General features: G+C 39.2%; 1 long non-coding RNA gene across 1 annotated transcript in view; it reads right to left on the bottom strand.

Annotated features, from left to right (window-relative positions):
- Nucleotides 1-10,922: 10,922 nt before the first annotated feature.
- LOC132597080 (uncharacterized) overlaps nt 10,923-17,680 on the bottom strand; it is a 39,622-nt gene continuing 32,864 nt past the window's right edge. The window contains exon 3 of the long non-coding RNA XR_009563412.1: nt 10,923-12,030. This is a non-coding gene — a long non-coding RNA (uncharacterized lncRNA). The remainder of the gene's footprint in view (nt 12,031-17,680) is intronic.

Genomic DNA, 17,680 nt, shown 5'->3' with positions numbered 1-17,680 from the left:
TCCTCTTTGATTTCTTCAGTGATCACTTTGTTATTAAGTAGTGTATTGTTTAGCCTCCATGTGTTTGTATTTTTTACAGATCTTTTCCTGTAATTGATATCTTGTCTCAGCGTTGTGGTCGGAAAAGATACTTGATACAATTTAAATTTTCTTAAATTTACCAAGGCTTTATTTGTGACCCAAGATATAATCTATCCTGGAGAATGTTCCATGAGCACTTGAGAAAAATGTGTATTCTGTTGTTTTTGGATGGAATGTCCTATAAATATCAATTAAGTCCATCTTGTTTAATGTATCGTTTAAAGCTTCTGTCTCCATATTTATTTTCATTTTGGATGATCTGTCCATTGGTGAAAGTGGGGTGTTAAAGTCCCCTACTATGAATGTGTTACTGTTGATTTCCCCTTTTATGGCTGTTCATATTTTCCTTATGTATTGAGGTGCTCCTATGTTGGGTGCATAAATATTTACAATTGTTATAGCTTCTTCTTGGATCGATCCCTTGATCATTATGTTGTGTCCTTCTTTGTCTCTTCTAATAGTCTTTATTTTAAAGTCTATTTTGTCTGATATGAGAATTGCTACTCCAGTTTTCTTTTGGTTTCCATTTGCATGAAATATCTTTTTCCATCCCCTCACTTTCAGTCTGTATGTGTCTCTAGGTCCGAAGTGGGTCTCTTGTAGAGAGCAAATATATGGGTCTTGTTTTTGTATCCATTCAGCCAGTCTGTGCCTTTTGGTGGGAGCATTTAGTCCATTTACATTTAAGGTAATTATCGATATGTATCTTCCTATTCCCATTTTCTTAATTTTTTGGTTCGTTATTGTAGGTCTTTTCCTTCTCTTGTGTTTCTTGCCTAGAGAAGTTCCATTAGCAGTTGTTGTAGAGCTGGTTTGGTGGTGCTGAACTCTCTCAGCTTTTGCTTGTCTGTAAAGGTTTTAATTTCTCCATCAAATCTGAATGAGATCCTTGCTGGGTAGAGTAATCCTGGTTGCAGGTTTTTCTCCTTCATCACTTTAAATATGTCCTGCCAGTCCCTGCTGGCTTGCAGAGTTTCTGCTGAAAGATCAGCTGTTAACCTTATGGGGATTCCCTTGTGTGTTGTTTTTCCCTTGCTGCTTTTAATATGTTTTCTTTGTAGTTAATTTTTGACAGTTTGATTAATATGTGTCTTGGTGTATTTCTCCTTGAATTTGTCCTGTATGGGACTCTCTGTGTTCCTGGACTTTATTAACTATTTCCTTACCTATATTAGGGAAATTTTCAACTATAATCGCTTCAAATATTTTCTCAGTCCCTTTCTTTTTCTCTTCTTCTTCTGGAACCCCTATAATTTGAATGTTGGTGCATTTGATGTTGTCCCAGAGGTCTCTGAGACTGTCCTCAGTTCTTTTCATTCTTTTTTCTTTATTCTGCTCTGCAGTAGTTATTTCCACTATTTTACCTTCCAGGTCACTTATCCGTTCTTCTGCCTCAGTTATTCTGCTATTGATCCCATCTAGAGTATTTTTAATTTCATTTATTGTGTTGTTCATCATTGTTTGTTTCATCTTTAGTTCTTCTAGGTCCTTGTTAAATGTTTCTTGCATTTTGTCTATTCTATTTCCAAGATTTTGGATCATCTTTACTATCATTATTCTGAATTCTTTTTCAGGTAGACTGCCTATTTCCTCTTCATTTGTTAGGTCTGGTGGGTTTTTATCTTGCTCCTTCATCTGCGGTGTGTTTTTCTGTCTTCTCATTTTGCTTATCTTACTGTGTTTGGGGTCTCCTTTTTGCAGGCTGCAGGTTCGTAGTTCCCATTGTTTTTGGTGTCTGTCCCCAGTGGCTAAGGTTGGTTCAGTGGGTTGTGTAGGCTTCCTGGTGGAGGGGACTAGTGCCTGTGTTCTGGTGGATGAGGCTGGATCTTGTCTTTCTGGTGGGCAGGTCCACGTCTGGTAGTGTGTTTTGGGGTGTCTGTGGACTTATTATGATTTTAGGCAGCGTCTCTGCTAATGGGTGGGGTTGTGTTCCTGTCTTGCTAGTTGTTTGGCATAGGATGTCCAGCACTGTAGCTTGCTGGTCGTTGAGTGAAGCTGGGTGCTGGTGTTGAGATGGAGATCTCTGGGAGATTTTCGCCGTTTGATATTATGTCGAGCTGGGAGGTCTGTTGTGGACCAGTGTCCTGAAGTTGGCTCTCCCTCCTCAGAGGCACAGCACTGACTCCTGGCTGCTGCACCAAGAGCCTTTTATCCACATGGCTCAGAATAAAAGGGAGAAAAGGAAAAAGGGAAAGGAGATAAAATAAAATAAAATAAAGTAAGATAAAATATAATAAAGTTATTAAAATAAAAAATAATTATTAAGAGAAAAAAAAGAAAAAAATTAAAAAAAAAAAAGGGATGGATAGAACCCTAGGACAAATGGTGGAAGCAAAGCTATACAGACAAAATCTCACACAGAATCATACACATACATACTCACAAAAAGGGGAAAAGGGGAAAAAAATCATACATCTTGTTCTCAAAGCCCACCTCCTCAATTTGGAATGATTCGTTGTCTAAGGGAGGGAAGGAAGGAAAGAAAGAAAGAAAGAAGATAAAGTAAAATAAAGTTATTAAAATAAAAAATAATTATTAAGAAAAATGAAAAAAAAAGGACGGATAGAACCCTAGGACAAATGGTGGAAGCAAAGCTATACAGACAAAATCTCACACAGAAGCATACACATACACACTCACAAAAAGAGGAAAAGGGGAAAAACTAATAAATCTTGCTCTCAAAGTCCACCTCCTTAATTTGGGATGATTCGTTGTCTATTCATGTATTCCACAGATGCAGGGTACATCAAGTTGATTGTGGAGCTTTAATCCGCTGCTTCTGAGGCTGCTGGGAGAGATATCCCTTTCTCTTCTTTGTTCTCACAGCTCCCAGGGGCTCAGCTTTGGATTTGGTCCCGCCTCTGCGTGTAGTTCGCCAGAGGGCGTCTGTTCTTCGCTCAGACAGGATGGGGTTAAAGGAGCAGCTGGTTCGGGGGCTCTGGCTCACTCAGGCCGGGGGGGAGGGAGGGGCACGGAGTGTGGGGCGGGCCTGTGGCGGCAGAGGCCACGGCGTGACGTTGCACCAACCTGAGGCGTGCTGTGCATTCTCCCGGAGGAGTTGACCCTGGGTTCCGGGACCCTGGCAGTGGCAGGCTGCACAGGCTCCCCGGAAGTGTGGTGTGGATAGTGACCTGTGCTCGCACACAGGCTTCTTGGTGGCGGCAGCAGCAGCCTTAGCGTCTCATACCCGTCTCTGGGGTCCATGCTTTTATCCGTGGCTTGCGCCCATCTCTGGAGCTCCTTTAAGCAGCGCTCTTAATCCCCTTTCCTCGCGCACCAGGAAACAGAGGTAAGAAAAAGTCTCTTGCCTCATTGGCAGGTCCAGACTTTTTCCCAGACTCCCTCCCGGCTAGCCGTGGCGCACTAACCTGCTGCAGGCTGTGTTCACGCCGCCAACCCCAGTCCTCTCCTGGCGCTCCAACCGAATCCCCAGCCTCAACTCCCAAACCCGCCTGCCCCGGCGGGTGAGCAGACAAGCCTCTCGGGCTGGTGAGTGCTGGTTGGCCCTGATCCTCTGTGTGGGAATCTCTCCGCTTTGCCCTCCGCACCCCTGTGGCTGCGCTCTCCTTCACAGCTCCAAAGCTTTCCCCCCTCCGCCACCCGCAGTCTCCGCCCGCGAAGGGGCTTCTAGTGTGTGGAAACCTTTCCTCCTTCACAGGTCCCTCCCACTGGTGCAGGTCCCATCCCTATTCTTTTGTCTCTGTTTATTCTTTTTTCTTTTGCCCTACCCAGGTACGTGGTGTGTTTCTTGCCTTTTGGGAGGTCTGAGGTCTTCTGCCAGCATTCATTAGGTGTTCTGTAGGAGTTGTTCCACGTGTAGATGTATTTCTGGTGTATCTGTGGGGAGGAATGTGATCTCCTCGTCTTACTCTTCCGCCATCTTCCCGGAAGCCTCCTTAAGCCCTTCAGAGATTATTTCTTCTTGCTCACTCTATTTTTCCATGGGTTGACTTGGAATTTTGCTCTGCATCATCCTCACTTGAGTCAAACAGAAAAGCAGTTGGAACATTTCCAGTCACCATGGCAGAAGGAAAAAGCGATAGCAATTTATATTCACTTTTACTCAAATTCTATTGACCAAGTAGTCACATGGCCATGCCTAATTTCACTGAAGAGGAAATACAATCCTACTGTGTCCACAAGGAGAATATTTTATTAACAGCACATATGCCACAATATGTATACAAATTAATATCAAATATTTCTGAGATGACTATATGGGCAGTGCTGCATGAGACAGACTTATAATGTGACTTTTTTCAGGCAGAGGGGAGGAGGGGGTGAGATGGAGATAAAATGCAGTAGAGAGAGTACAAAAGAATCAGAAAAGGTTACAAGGAAAATTAACTGCGTTTATTTGTTATTTTGTGTATTAAAGACCAAATGTCTTAAGGCACAGGGAAGAGGAAAGGATGATAGTAACTAAATGTTTGAAGAATCAATGGATGAATGAATGAAGCCCTAGAATTTTGAGTATTTCATTTATGGTCTCATTAATGGACCCTACAGTTGGACCCTATAGTTGACCCAGTCCTTGTAATGGTCTCTTTCATTGACTGGCTACCAACCCTAGGATGTTCAGTACTAGCAGTGACCTCGGTCAGTCTTGAATCGATAGAAAATTGTGTTTATTCAAGTCTGGACCATACTGACTTTGGCACCTAGTGAGCTTGGCCATTTCTCAACTCTCTGAAGACCTTTCCCAATAAAGTTGTGGCACTTTCTTCCATTGCAAAATTCATGAGAGCCATAACACCAGCCACATGGAATATCTACCATTAACTTATGAACACGATTACAAAAGGAATATATGTTCTTTGTGTAGTCATTATATTGAGATAGATAATTCTGCTCATATCTTTTCTCTCTTATTTTCCAATTCTTTGACTTACTCTTCTTTCTGAATCATTTTCTTAACTTTATCTTTTTACTTTTCTGTTGAATTTTTAATTAAGACTGTATTTTTCATATTCAGAAGTTATTTCTTGGGGCTTCCCTGGTGGTGCAGTGGTTGAGAGTCCGCCTGCCGATGCAGGGGACATGGGTTCGTGCCCCGGCCCGGGAAGATCCCACATGCGGCAGAGCGGCTGGGCCCGTGAGCCATGGCTGCTGAGCCTGTACGTCTGAAGCCTGTGCTCCGCAACAGGAGAGGCCACAACAGTGAGAGGCCCACGTACCACAAAAAAAAAAAAAAAGTTATTTCTTTTATTTCTTTTTCATAACATTCTGTTTTTGCTTCTTGGACACAATTTTTTTCTCATATATCTGAAGATACTGACTATACTAATTTTGAATTCTTTTTCTCTGTTCTTTCAGTCACTATTTTCCCCTCTGTCTTTAGATTTTCTGTCTCTGTCTTTCACATGGAAGACTTTGCTTATGTGTCTGGTGATCCTTAGTTGCCTAGTCATATTTTAAACATAGAACATTATAAAGCTGAGTGAAAGCTCTGCATGTACAGTGAGAGCTTACTGATGACTAGACTTCACTGTAGGACTAAACCAGCATTTTCTTGGGAGTACCCAAATTTCAGTTTGTATAGGTCTTTTCTTGGGGACCATTCAATTTCTCTAGAGACTTCTCTTGAAGTTTCCTATGTAGGAAAGCATGTTCCTGGTTGCAAGAATTTTGAGAGCAGAGCCAGAGAAGGGGATAGAAGTTTTACAATTTAGTATTAAAATTTGATTTATTTCAGTCCTGTGTGTTAGCCTCAGTCTCTGCTATGCCTGGGATCCTTGAAACCAGAGCCAGTATAGTTCATTTTCTTTGGAGAATAACCCCCTCTCTCCTGCTGGGGAGAGAGTGAAGGTTGTGTGTGTGTGTGTGTGTGTGTGTGTATGTGTGTATAGGGAGGGAAGAGATCTGGGAGTTCACCCTGTCTGTATTCAAGCTTTCCACCCCTCTAGTTTCCAGCCCTGCACTCCACGCTTCCTTCTGCATTCAGTCTCTCAGGGCTTTTGGGCACGCTTCTGGCTCTGTTCCTCTGATCTGTTTATACTTCTCTATCTGCTTTTCTTCCAAATAGTTATTGAAATCCCATGTTCACTGTTTTTTCTTTCTCATTTTCTTTTCTTAGAGGCAAATACCTTTGCTATTCTTTCACTATCACTTTGGCAGAGGTTGTGAAAGGAGAAGCGATAAGTGCATTTAATTAGTTCACCATTTTTAACGAAGAGCCCTTTTGGTTTTTTCTCCACAAGCATTAAGACAGTCAGAACTTTTCACAAGAGCCCTTGATCCTTAAATTCCTTTGCCCCCACCATTTTGCAAAGTAGAAAAACAAATTTACTCTTTGACCTAGTAACATGGATGAAAAATCTAAATAAATAATTGTCCATGATAAAGGGCTTTCCCCTTCAGCTGTTTAATAGTACACCCTATGTACACCCACCACAATATTATTTTATGATTACATAGTTTAAGATTATCAAATAGGTTAAAAATGCTATTAGCCTCTGAATAAATGTCATACTGTTTTGCACTATTTTTTTTTTAATGGACCACGAAAAGGTAAAGATGGAAAAGAATTCTGTAAGTAATTTAATTTTTTTCTCCCAATCTTTTACAATCTCTCTGGAACCATTTAAAACAATTAGTATTTCAAGATCTCAAATTTCAGCATTTCATATATATATATATATATATTATAGTATATATATAATTTTCATCTAAAAATGTAATAATGTAATTAATAATTATATTAGCATAATATACAGTTAGTTATAATTATAATTATTAATAAATAATAATCTCTTTGTTTATCATCTTGCTTTGTACCCAAGGTCAAAGCACTGCATGTATGTAAATGTTGATTGCTCAGTACTTGCTTTGTTATAGAAAGGTATTTCAGTAGAATGTTTAGAAATATTCCTGATGTATATGTAAATTTAGACTATTTTCTGATCACAACTGCCAGACTGACACCCTTTCAAAGTCAGTAACTTATCTATAAATACAAATTTCCCAGTAGAAGCAGTCTCACAGTTTTCAGTAATTTATCGTTATTAATATCATTGCAAAATATTTTTAGAACATATTCTAGAGCATAAGCAAGTTTTCATCTTAGGGAAATTATAATTTGAAGTATGATAAGACAAACAAACATAAAACAATATAAATAATTGCTAGGATGAGGAACGAATATTCTCCAAAAAAACCAATTAAAAGGCACCAAATGAAAATGTGAAAAGGGGTTGACCAAGCTGGTAGGCACTCCTCTCACAGATGAGAGTATCACTGGAGAAAACACCAAGGATGAAAAGCTGAATATCTCCTGTTTCAATAGTTGATCATTTCCCCCACCCTTTGTCTGACCCAGAAAAGCAAATTAAAGCAGGCAGGAAATTAAAAGGTGTGGGTTCTAATACTGGGCCTGCTTTACTTGGGCAAAGCACCTAGGTAAACTATCACTCATTTTTCTCCATCTCTAAGGTAAGTTTATCACTTACTTTATCACTTTTAGCACACCAGTAACAGCGAATAGTGTTACATGAGTCAGGTAAAAGAAAACCTTAGCCAAAGCAAAATGAAAACATTTTGAGATTAAAAAAAAAAAGGTTTTGCATTTCAAGTAAACCTAAGGCACTACAAAAGGACCAGATAACATTATCAGCATCCAACTGGAGCACCTGTTGTTCTAGAGTCTGGATTGAGCATATCCAGAAAGTCCCCAGGCTCTTCGTTCAAGTTGCTTCAGATTTAACAACAAATAATCAGATTTCAAGATGCTAAAGAAAGTGTGTGTTATAATAAATGACTGATTATAAGATTGGGAAAAGAAAAAGCTTGTCCTGATTAGTAACTATTTCCACTCTTTTATTTCTATCGAAGAATGGTGGTAGTTTATAATATTTTACCTAAAGTTTTGCTTCCAAAGTTGTGTTAAAGACCAAAAACATAGAATCATATGAGTATGTAAAAGGAAACAAACCAAAGGGTGACAAAGAGTAAAAATACAGTCAGCCATTGTGAAAGGCAGTGTCTCATCTCTAGATTAATAATGTCACAAGTTTAGGACTTTAGGGGCAAGATAAATAAATTTTGAGACTCCATTCCAGAATATATAGACACAGTTACACTGAAGTACAGAACTGGGATTTGGAGGTAGGATTCTCAATCTATTTCTCCTCAAAGTATTAGGCAACTACCTGACCGCAGATCCGCTCCCTTGCCCCACTCACGGAGACACATGCAAAGGAACACTTGGAAACAGAGCAGGGCTGCCTTCAACCCATAAAGACGATGGCAGTTGTCCCAAGAATGGCACTTAGGGTTAGAAAAACCAAGGATGAAGAATGCCTTAAAAAGAAAATCCACAAAGAGATATCTGACCCTCACCTCAGCTATGGCCGCTAGAGAGAAGAGAAACAAAGATCTAGTTATTCAGGCAGCATTAAAACAAACACATGTACAACACTGATAAGCGTTTTGCTTAAAGAGAGAAAAGAACAGGAAGGGCTGAAATTCTCCACACAGACCAATCTGTTTGATGAAAACATATTTCCTTTTTTCTTCTGGTCTCCTCTATAAGACAGTGTACAGAGTGCTCATTTATATATTCTTTGTTTTCATCCCAAAGCCAGAAGATCAAAGAGTTAATAAAACCTCCTTGCTATAGAAGGTCAATACAAAACTAAATGCAGCAATTCAAAGTGGAAAATAGAATGAATGCCAAGGAGATGTTTAGAGAAGCAACATTCTAGATGTATTCTTTGAAGAACATTTGCAGACTCGTTTGATTGCTTTAAAGCACGCAGGGCACAATGCGTGCTGCGTGGAGCTAGCATTGGCTGGCGGTTGCGTGCTTCGGCGCCCCGGCCAGGCCACTTGGAATCACAAGTGTATTTGATCGGGAATTACCTGATATGGTGGAAACATTCATGAGTATTTTACACAGCAGAATGGTATTAAAAAACTTCCGTGTTTTTTCCCTTAAGCCTAATTAAATGTCCAAACATAAGACATGAATCTAATCATTTGAAAAATAATTCGAAGCACTATTTTTCCAAGAACTGACTGAGTTGGATGCCAAGATAAGAGATTAGCTTGATGTTTTCCATTCACTATTGAGATCCTTCTTCTTTTTCTTTATTTCTTCTTTTTTGTCCTTCTTTAGTTCTGACATCCTTAGAATGGGAGGAAACACAGAATAGAGAGAGGTAGGCTTGAAAATTGTCAGTATTGCCATATTGATTTATTCAAAAGAGAGAGGCTCGTACACTGGCTTTGCATTTCAATGTGACATGTCAGAATTTGCCATTCACTGTAGCCCTTGAATCTCAGCATTAGGACCCATTAGGTTTCTTCCTAAAAAAGAGGAGCAGAACCGTCTAGAACATCAGAAATGACCATCCTGCTTGTGGAGCCATGGCCGTGTGGCAACATGGAGGCTGATGACTGAGGTTATTTAGAGTCTCTGACTGAGGTATAATCAAACAATTATTTTGTCACTGTTTAAAAACTTGGCAGATACAGGTTATTTTCATTTTGAGGAAGAAGGAGGTCTTTCCCAAGATAATTTGGGGGTGGATTGGAAAACTCGCAAAGCTCGGTGTTCAGATAATGATTCCACTCAGAAGAGGAGTATAATTAAATAACAACATAGGAACATAAAGATATGAGATTAAGTTTAAGCAATGAAACTTTTTAATTATTTGGGGCAAATAATTGACCTATTCTATCATAAAATGAAACTGTTTGGAAGTACCGTTGGATGTTGTGCTGATGCCAATAGTATTTTTTTGTTTTTTCTTTTTGCATCAGTGGTGCATGTCACCTTCCTGCAAGGCAACCAGTTTGCAGATCTGGCCAGAGGGAAAATTACTGAACAACAAAATGAAAAGGAGGCGTAAGTCAGCCCAGATCTCTGAACCCTAGGAAAGGCAACTTCCCTCCCGCTCATGAAAGAGGACGATTGTGCTCAGTACCACTTATCCGGTGCCAACAATCTGGTAAGCCCTCTATTCAGCACCACACCAAGGCTACAGCAAGGTGACCTGGAATTTGGGGCCGAGGTCAGGGAAAGGTCACTGCCTGAAAAATGGAACTAGTCAAATGGAAAGAATCCTAGGAATGGGTGAAGTTAGTTACCCACAAAAGTAGCCCGATCCAAGAAATGGCATAGAAAACTATTTTTTATGACTCCAAAGTTCTAACTCTTTTAAATAATCTTGCTGCCCCTTGCAAGCTGGTGCTAGGATGCTCTGAAGCATGGTCATAGGAATCTGCACTTTGTCACTAAAATTCCTAAAGATTTCTTCTACTCCTTCAACTCTTCAGGTTCCCCAGTTCTCTCCTCCCTTTCTTTCCCTTATTTCTGCCACCACCCCAACTTTAAAACTAAAAACCAGACACCATCACCCTGTTATCTGAAACTCTCTCTGAAAGCTGGTCAGTTTTCCCTTCCCCAACATCTTCCTGGTGCCTCCCTGCAAAGGCAGAATGTCAAATACACTGATATGTACTTGATAACGTTAGGAGGTCATGGTATGCCATGAGTGCCCATTTGAAACAAACCCTTTCAAGGTTAAAGGAACCTTAATGCTTGGAATATTTGTTTGCCCTTTCGTCGCTTTTCTTATCTCTTGTGATGCATGTGAGTGCTCACAAGGTGCCTTTTAGGCTCAGGGTTACTTATTTTCAGCCTTCCAAATTAAAAAAAAAAAAAAAAAAACAAGACAAAAAACCCCAAAGATATTTCTTCACCTGGATGGCAATGTGAAAACATTTCACAAATAAACCCACAGATAAAACTATATCACTTTAAATGTGAAAAGACTAGTACTTTGAAAGGAGTACTTTGAAAAGTATTTTTATTTTATTTTATTTTTTTAACATCTTTATTGGGGTATAATTGCTTTACAATGATGTGTTAGTTTCTGCTTTATAACAAAGTGAATCAGTTATACATATACATATGTTCCCAGTATTTTTATTTTAAATAGGTAGCCAGAGCTGATATGTGCAACTGAAATGTTTACTATTCATCTGGTTTCTTTTTCTAAGAACCCCCAAAATCATAAAGTTAGAAAGTATTCGATTACTTCTCTTCAATGTGTAAAAGGACAGAAGGGAGATTTCAAGTTCTTTTTGTTTTATATTTGTTGTCAAGAATTCATATAAGGAAGTCAATTTTATATAAAATAATTTCACAGAATTACTTTTAAGAGAGTCAATTTCCATAGATCCATTTCAGTAGGTCATATAATTCTTTTAATATGAGCTCCTTACTTTTATTAGTGTGTTATAAATTATTTATCTTGGAAAAATACATTAAAAACAGAATTAGAATGTCTTTGGTTTATATAGCTCACAGCATTAAGATAGTATAATACATGTTATACAGAGAGAAATGTAAATGTGGCCTAAAAGAACATTTTGAGTCAGTTTCACATTAAACATTGAATAGAAAAGTTGACTTATCTTAAAATAAAGCAAGTCACTACATCACTCTGCTACAGGCAAACGTTTTGTTTGTAAATAAGGATGAACTGACAGTGCTCGAAAGTGTAGTTCATCAAAATCACAACAAGAAACCAAATATTATGAACATGTAAAATTCCATGTTTATTTAATATCCATTACATAACTGGTTCATTGAAACCAGACTTTGTAAAGACAAATAACATTTCTGATGAACATGAACAATATCATATAGTTGAAATTCATCCTGTATTTTCACATGCATAAAGATGTCATGATGCAAGAGTTTCAACAATAAAGACCTTGCCGTGAATTGGCATGGCATCTCTCAGCGCTTCAAGGCAGCACCAGCCCCATCAGCTTGAGAGGAGAGCTTAGCAGCTTTTCATTCATCAAGGGGCTCAGTGATCAGCATGTCCACACTCAGCTGTCGTGGAACCGTCCCCCAGTATCTGAGTTGGTGTCCAGTGTGGTCTGTGTCATGGGTACCTTCTCAGAGGACACATCCAGAGCTTAGGAAGGGTATTCCTAGGACAGAAAAATAACAAACAAAGCAAGAAACTAAAGGGAATGTGCAGTTAATGTAAAAAGGCTCACTTTAGTCAAGAAGTATGTGTTATGCTTTACAATATCAGTGATTGTACTTTTATAGTTGCTCATATTTATTAAAATTAACTATGTGCCGGGCATGATGTTAAGCACTTTTTTTCATTCACCGTCTTATAAAATACTTTAAAATAAATAAGCACTATAATTATCTCTGTTTTATAAATAGGCCGATGAGCTTGACAGAGGTCAAGAAACATGAATGTGATTCACAGTAAATAGTAGAACCAGAATGCCCTTTGTATTATTAAACACAGTCCCGGGAAGGCCAGTTAGCTTCCCATGCCCAGCATTGTGGGTGACCTGATAGCTTCCTCAAAGCCTTTCGTAGCCCTTTTCTGCCTTGCTTTTCTTTACTAGGGAGGCTGGAAAACTAAAATTCTTGATATTCTAAAGAGACCTTTTTCTGTGTCTCTGATAATATTTCTCTTTTTCTTCCAATTTAAATAATTCAAACCACAGCACAGCCTTCCTTGCTCCTAGGAGTAACCATGTGATAGATTTCAGCCAAGGAGAAGGTGAAATTGGTAGCTGGGGCTTCCCAGAATTTTTTTTTTTTAAAGAGACAGACTTGCTGGTTGTACAGCAGGTCTCTAGTTATGAGGGTAGATCTCATGTTAAGTGTTCTAACAGGAAGGAAGAAAGGAAGGAAGGAAAAAAGGGAGAGAGAGAGGAAGAAAGGGAGGAAGGGAGAAAGAAAAAAGAAAAGAAAAAAAAGAAAGAGACAGACTCCTGGTCTCCTTGCCCCTCCATCCTTCTTCTTTATCTATCCTGGTTTATCCATCTTCAGATTTGTTAATACATAAGGGGAAAAAATTCCTTTCTGCTAAGCCATGTTAATTTGATACTTGTGGCTGACTATACTGATTACCTAAAACTACTTTTTAAAGTTTTGTGACTTATTGAGGGGGTGGGAGCAATAATCACTAGTATTTGTTAAAAGGATAAATGATTGAGTCATATATCTTAATTGTGGTGTATTCTATACCATATTTATACAATTAAATTAATGTTGGGTGACTTTCCTTTCATATGAATGCTAAACACTAGCACATCTGCAATAGCTATCAGTTCTTATTGCTGTAAGTATGCAGGTTAAAAAAATAAGATAAGCCTTCCTGGGTTATGTGCACAGAAAGATGACTATAGACCTGATCAGAGGGCTCCAAAATCCAGAATTGAACTCATTATCAGGCCCAACAGAGAAGGGAAGGAGAAGAATCCAGGAGGGAAAATAAGAAATTTTTGCAGAAGGTGAGATACTCAGATTCAAAATTTTTTTCAATTAAATTGAACAAAACCCACTTTCTAATCCACTCCCTGTGTTAATGATTGAAATCCCATCTCCAGCGCTCATTGGGTGTGTGTTCTTAGACAAGCTTGTTTCACCTCTCTGAGTTACCAACTGTTTTCAACCATAAAGTCAACGTTTTGCAACCCATCTCATAGGATTGCTTTTAGGATTAACTAAAGCAATGAATGTGACTTGCCTAGTACTGTGCCTGACAATAGAATACAAGTAACAGGCTTTAATTCCACCCCACCCCCTCCGCCGGCCCCACCAATCCAGTTCCACATCACTCATCCCTTTTGACAGAAGTTTGACTTCAGAGACTGCTGTCTAATCTCTGAAAGCGTTTTCCGTTTCTTACTTAATAGCCCAGTCACCATAAAAAGACCACATTCTGTTGGACACAGATTTTTTTTTTTTTTTTTTGGTACGCGGGCCTCTCACTGCCGCAGCCCCTCCTGCCACGGAGCACAGGCTCCGGACGCACAGGGATCCTCCCGGACCGGGGCACGAACCCACGCCCCCTGCACCGGCAGGCGGACTCCCAACCACTGCGCCACCAGGGAAGCCCTGGACACAGCTTTTAGTGAAAGAAATGCCTCCTACTAAGATGTAAGCTTCCTGAAGGCAATAACCATGTCTTATCAATGTTTACATTCCTCAGAAACTTGAGTTTCTAAAGAATTTCCAGTTAGGATATCTGAACAAAAAAGAACGTTTGAGCCCGCTATATTAACATTTAATGTTTTATCAATCCAAATGACATCTTTATAAGGTACAATCTTGTCAGCACTTACTATTCATTAAGCACAATGCTTGAGGACCCATAAAGCAATTGTAAACAAAAGCAACCCCATAATATGGATGATAATATGAAGGTTTAACAAAGCAAAAAAAAAAAAAAACCCAAAATATTTTATAATATGATAGCTGTTTACTGTGAACTATTCACTGTGCTAGGCGCCATCATACATTAGAAAGGAAAACCAAGGGTCAGAGACCTGACTGGCACTGACTAAAAGTGCCTTACCTGAGTTTGTCTTCAGACCTCTCATCTCCTACTGTCTGAGCCCTGTGCACTTCACATACTGCATCCCAGAAGACATGCCAATTATGAATTTATGGGACAAAAAATGGTTTGGTTTGAGGACCTTAATTATTCAGATCTATAACATCAAAATTATTCATTGCTAGTAAAAAGCAGTAATAATGTCTAATATTACTATTGCAACATACGAAAGTCTCATTTAATCTTCACAACATTTCTGTGAGGTACATATCATTACCTTCTCATGTGAATAGACGTTGACATTCAGGCAGAGGAATGGCCTTTCCCAAGTGACAGACCTTAGATCCACACACTGACCCCATCGCCTAGTCCAGAGTTCTTTCTACCATACTGCGATATTCTGCTCTCCATGCTACTTTGCCTGAACTGCAGTGAAAAAAGGGCAAAGGAAGGGATGAGGGCGTGAAATTATTACCATTTTGGTCCTTCCTCCTTCCATTATGTCAAGTGCTTTCTGCTGAACAAGGATTTTGAAAAAACTGGGTGTCTTCTGAGAAGGCATTCTGATAAAGTATGGATTCAATAAAGGAAGTCTTCCCACTGAGCATGGTTGGGCAAGTATTAGAGTGATTTTCCAAAGGTCCTTAGTTCAAGCTTGGTTTTCAGTGTGTCCTTTTTCTCTTCCTTAACATCTGTTTTCAAACCAATAGTGAGTAATCACTTTATAAGCTAGCATAGCTCTGGGGTATTTAACAGGTGCTGGAACTCATGTCTAGGTCACCAGTTCAGATCCAAAGATATATGGTTCCCTCTTCTTCTCACCTATGACTTCAAGCAGTAAGACCCGACCAATATCTTTCAACTAGTATATTGTACCACAAAACCATTCTTCCCTACTTTGATTTAGAGGTGCTGGTGAGGAATCAGCTAGGATTGTTACCACTGAGAACCAGCAGGGCAGTAACCATCATTCAGTCCATTGACACATAGCATGTCTTTTATGCTGTTAGAGGCAGGACAGCTGGATATAAGCAACCAGGTAAAGTAGGATAGCATATATTCCTTTAAAAAAATTCGTTTTGAGTTTGGGAAAGGTGAAATTAGGGTGAGCAGCAGAAAGAGAAGCAAGGAGTAGTTGACAAAGAAAGATAATGATGATCCAAATTTGAACTAAATCAGAAAGAATGACAATATGAGTCAATAGCTAAACATGGAAAGGAGAAAGAGTCAAATGCCGAATGTATCAACTTTGAAGAATAGAGAACCCTGGACAATAAAGCAGAAGATCAGCTAATTCAGCACCCAATTATTCTTAATTAGCTTTTTGATGATCTTTAAGTTTTTTTTTTGTTTGGGGTTTTTTTTGCGGTACGCGGGCCTCTCACTGTTGTGGCCTCTCCCGCCACGGAGCACAGGCTCCGGACGCGCAGGCTCAGCGGCCATGGCTCACGGGCCCAGCCGCTCCGCGGCATATGGGATCTTCCTGGACCGGGGCACGAACCCGTGTTGCCTGCATCGACAGGCGGACGCTCAACCACTGCGCCACCAGGGAAGCCCGATCTTTAAGTATTTAACAACTTTGTCTTCAGGTATTATTAAGGAAAGACGCCTGAATCAGGAAGACTCAGTAATATTTACAGATAATATCCTGGTTCCTGGAGTGGACAAAAGATGTCAAGGTGTCGTTCACAGCCTAGCACTTGCAAAGCCTTGTTTCTGTTTGATTGTGTCATACCTTACATATTTCTTATTTTACTCCTTCTTGAACCCCTATTTACAATTGTGAAATGCCATATTAGCAAGAGTAAACACTTCTAGGGCTTCCCTGGTGGCGCAGTGGTTGAGAGTCCACCTGCCGATGCAGGGGACACTGGTTCGTGCCCCGGTCCGGGAAGATCCCACATGCTGCGAAGCGGCTGGGCCCACGAGCCATGGCCGCTGAGCCTGCACGTCCGGAGCCTGTGCTCCGCAACGGGAGAGGCCACAACAGTGAGAGGCCCAAGTACCGCAAAAAAAAAAAAAAAAAAAAAAGAGTAAACACTTCTATTTCACTGTTCTCGCTAACAAATTTTTACTAATTTAATCTTTGCAACAAACCTCTAAGATAGGATCTATTATTATCCCCATATTACAGATGAAGAAACTGGCACACAGAGATCCGGCAACTCTCCAAGGTCATGGAGAGTGAAGCTAGGATTCAAACTCAGGCAGTTTTCTCCAAGTCGCAACGACTTGGGGAAAATAACCCCTACACCATATTTAACACAGTTAAAATATTTTGTAGTTTTCTAAGTATAAAACTTTAGTTACCAACAAAGCTATAGGTGTGTTTCCAAATATTTAGTGGTTCTATAACTTTCCTGAAAAACAAAAGTTTTTTATTCAGAAACTATGATTTAATTCCTAATCTATTTAGGTATGCAAATTATATTTTTAGAAATAAAAAATAATATTATTTTATCTACATAATTATAATAATTACTATATAAATAAGAAAATTTCATGAAGAACCTAAAAATTGTAATATTTTAATAGGCTATGTTCAAAAGCTAAGCCAGAGCTAATGGGGCACCTCTTTGAGGTATGTCTAATTTACAAATAACAAAAGACTCCTATATTCCTATCATCATTTCTGGACACTGTAAACATTGTTTGTATTAATGAAAACGCTAGTTCAGTTGGTGGCATTTCAAACAAGGAAGCAGAGGCTGTACTCTGGAGCTGAACATAAACATAATTGGAAAAGGTGATGATGAACTAAACCATATTTACACAAGCATTTGAAATTATGGCTCATGAGTCCTGTAGAATAATTTTCCCCTTTAAAGACAATCACACACAGTACCCTATTGGTTCATTTCTTGGCATCTTATTCATGCTATAAATCTCCCAGCTGGGTAGGCAATCCAGTGCATATATCACCACCATTTTTCAAATTAAGCTCATTTCCCTTGCTGAGTGCTTAGACGAAGTAAAATCTCAGGATTTCTCAATTTGTTTTATTATTTTTTTGAAATCAGAATTTCAACCACTGGCAATTAGAATGACAAACTCCTAGACTTTATATCATGGTACGGGAAGAATGTGCATGGGAATGTGTGTGTGTGTGTGTGAGTGTGTTTCATTCATGTGCCCAAAAAGAGACTATTACAATGATGACAAAAATTTAGGACTAGAGACTGGTAAGTAAGTATTCTCTGAGAAAATGCATATTTAAAATGAGGTGGACTTTACCTCAGTTGCATATTTATTTACGAGTCAAAGTCATAGAA

Source organism: Globicephala melas, chromosome 3 (genome assembly GCF_963455315.2).
Source record: "Globicephala melas chromosome 3, mGloMel1.2, whole genome shotgun sequence".
Taxonomy (NCBI): Eukaryota; Metazoa; Chordata; class Mammalia; order Artiodactyla; family Delphinidae; genus Globicephala; species Globicephala melas.
The sequence above is the reverse complement of the archived record's forward strand: the minus strand, read 5'-3'. Positions and strand labels throughout refer to the sequence as shown.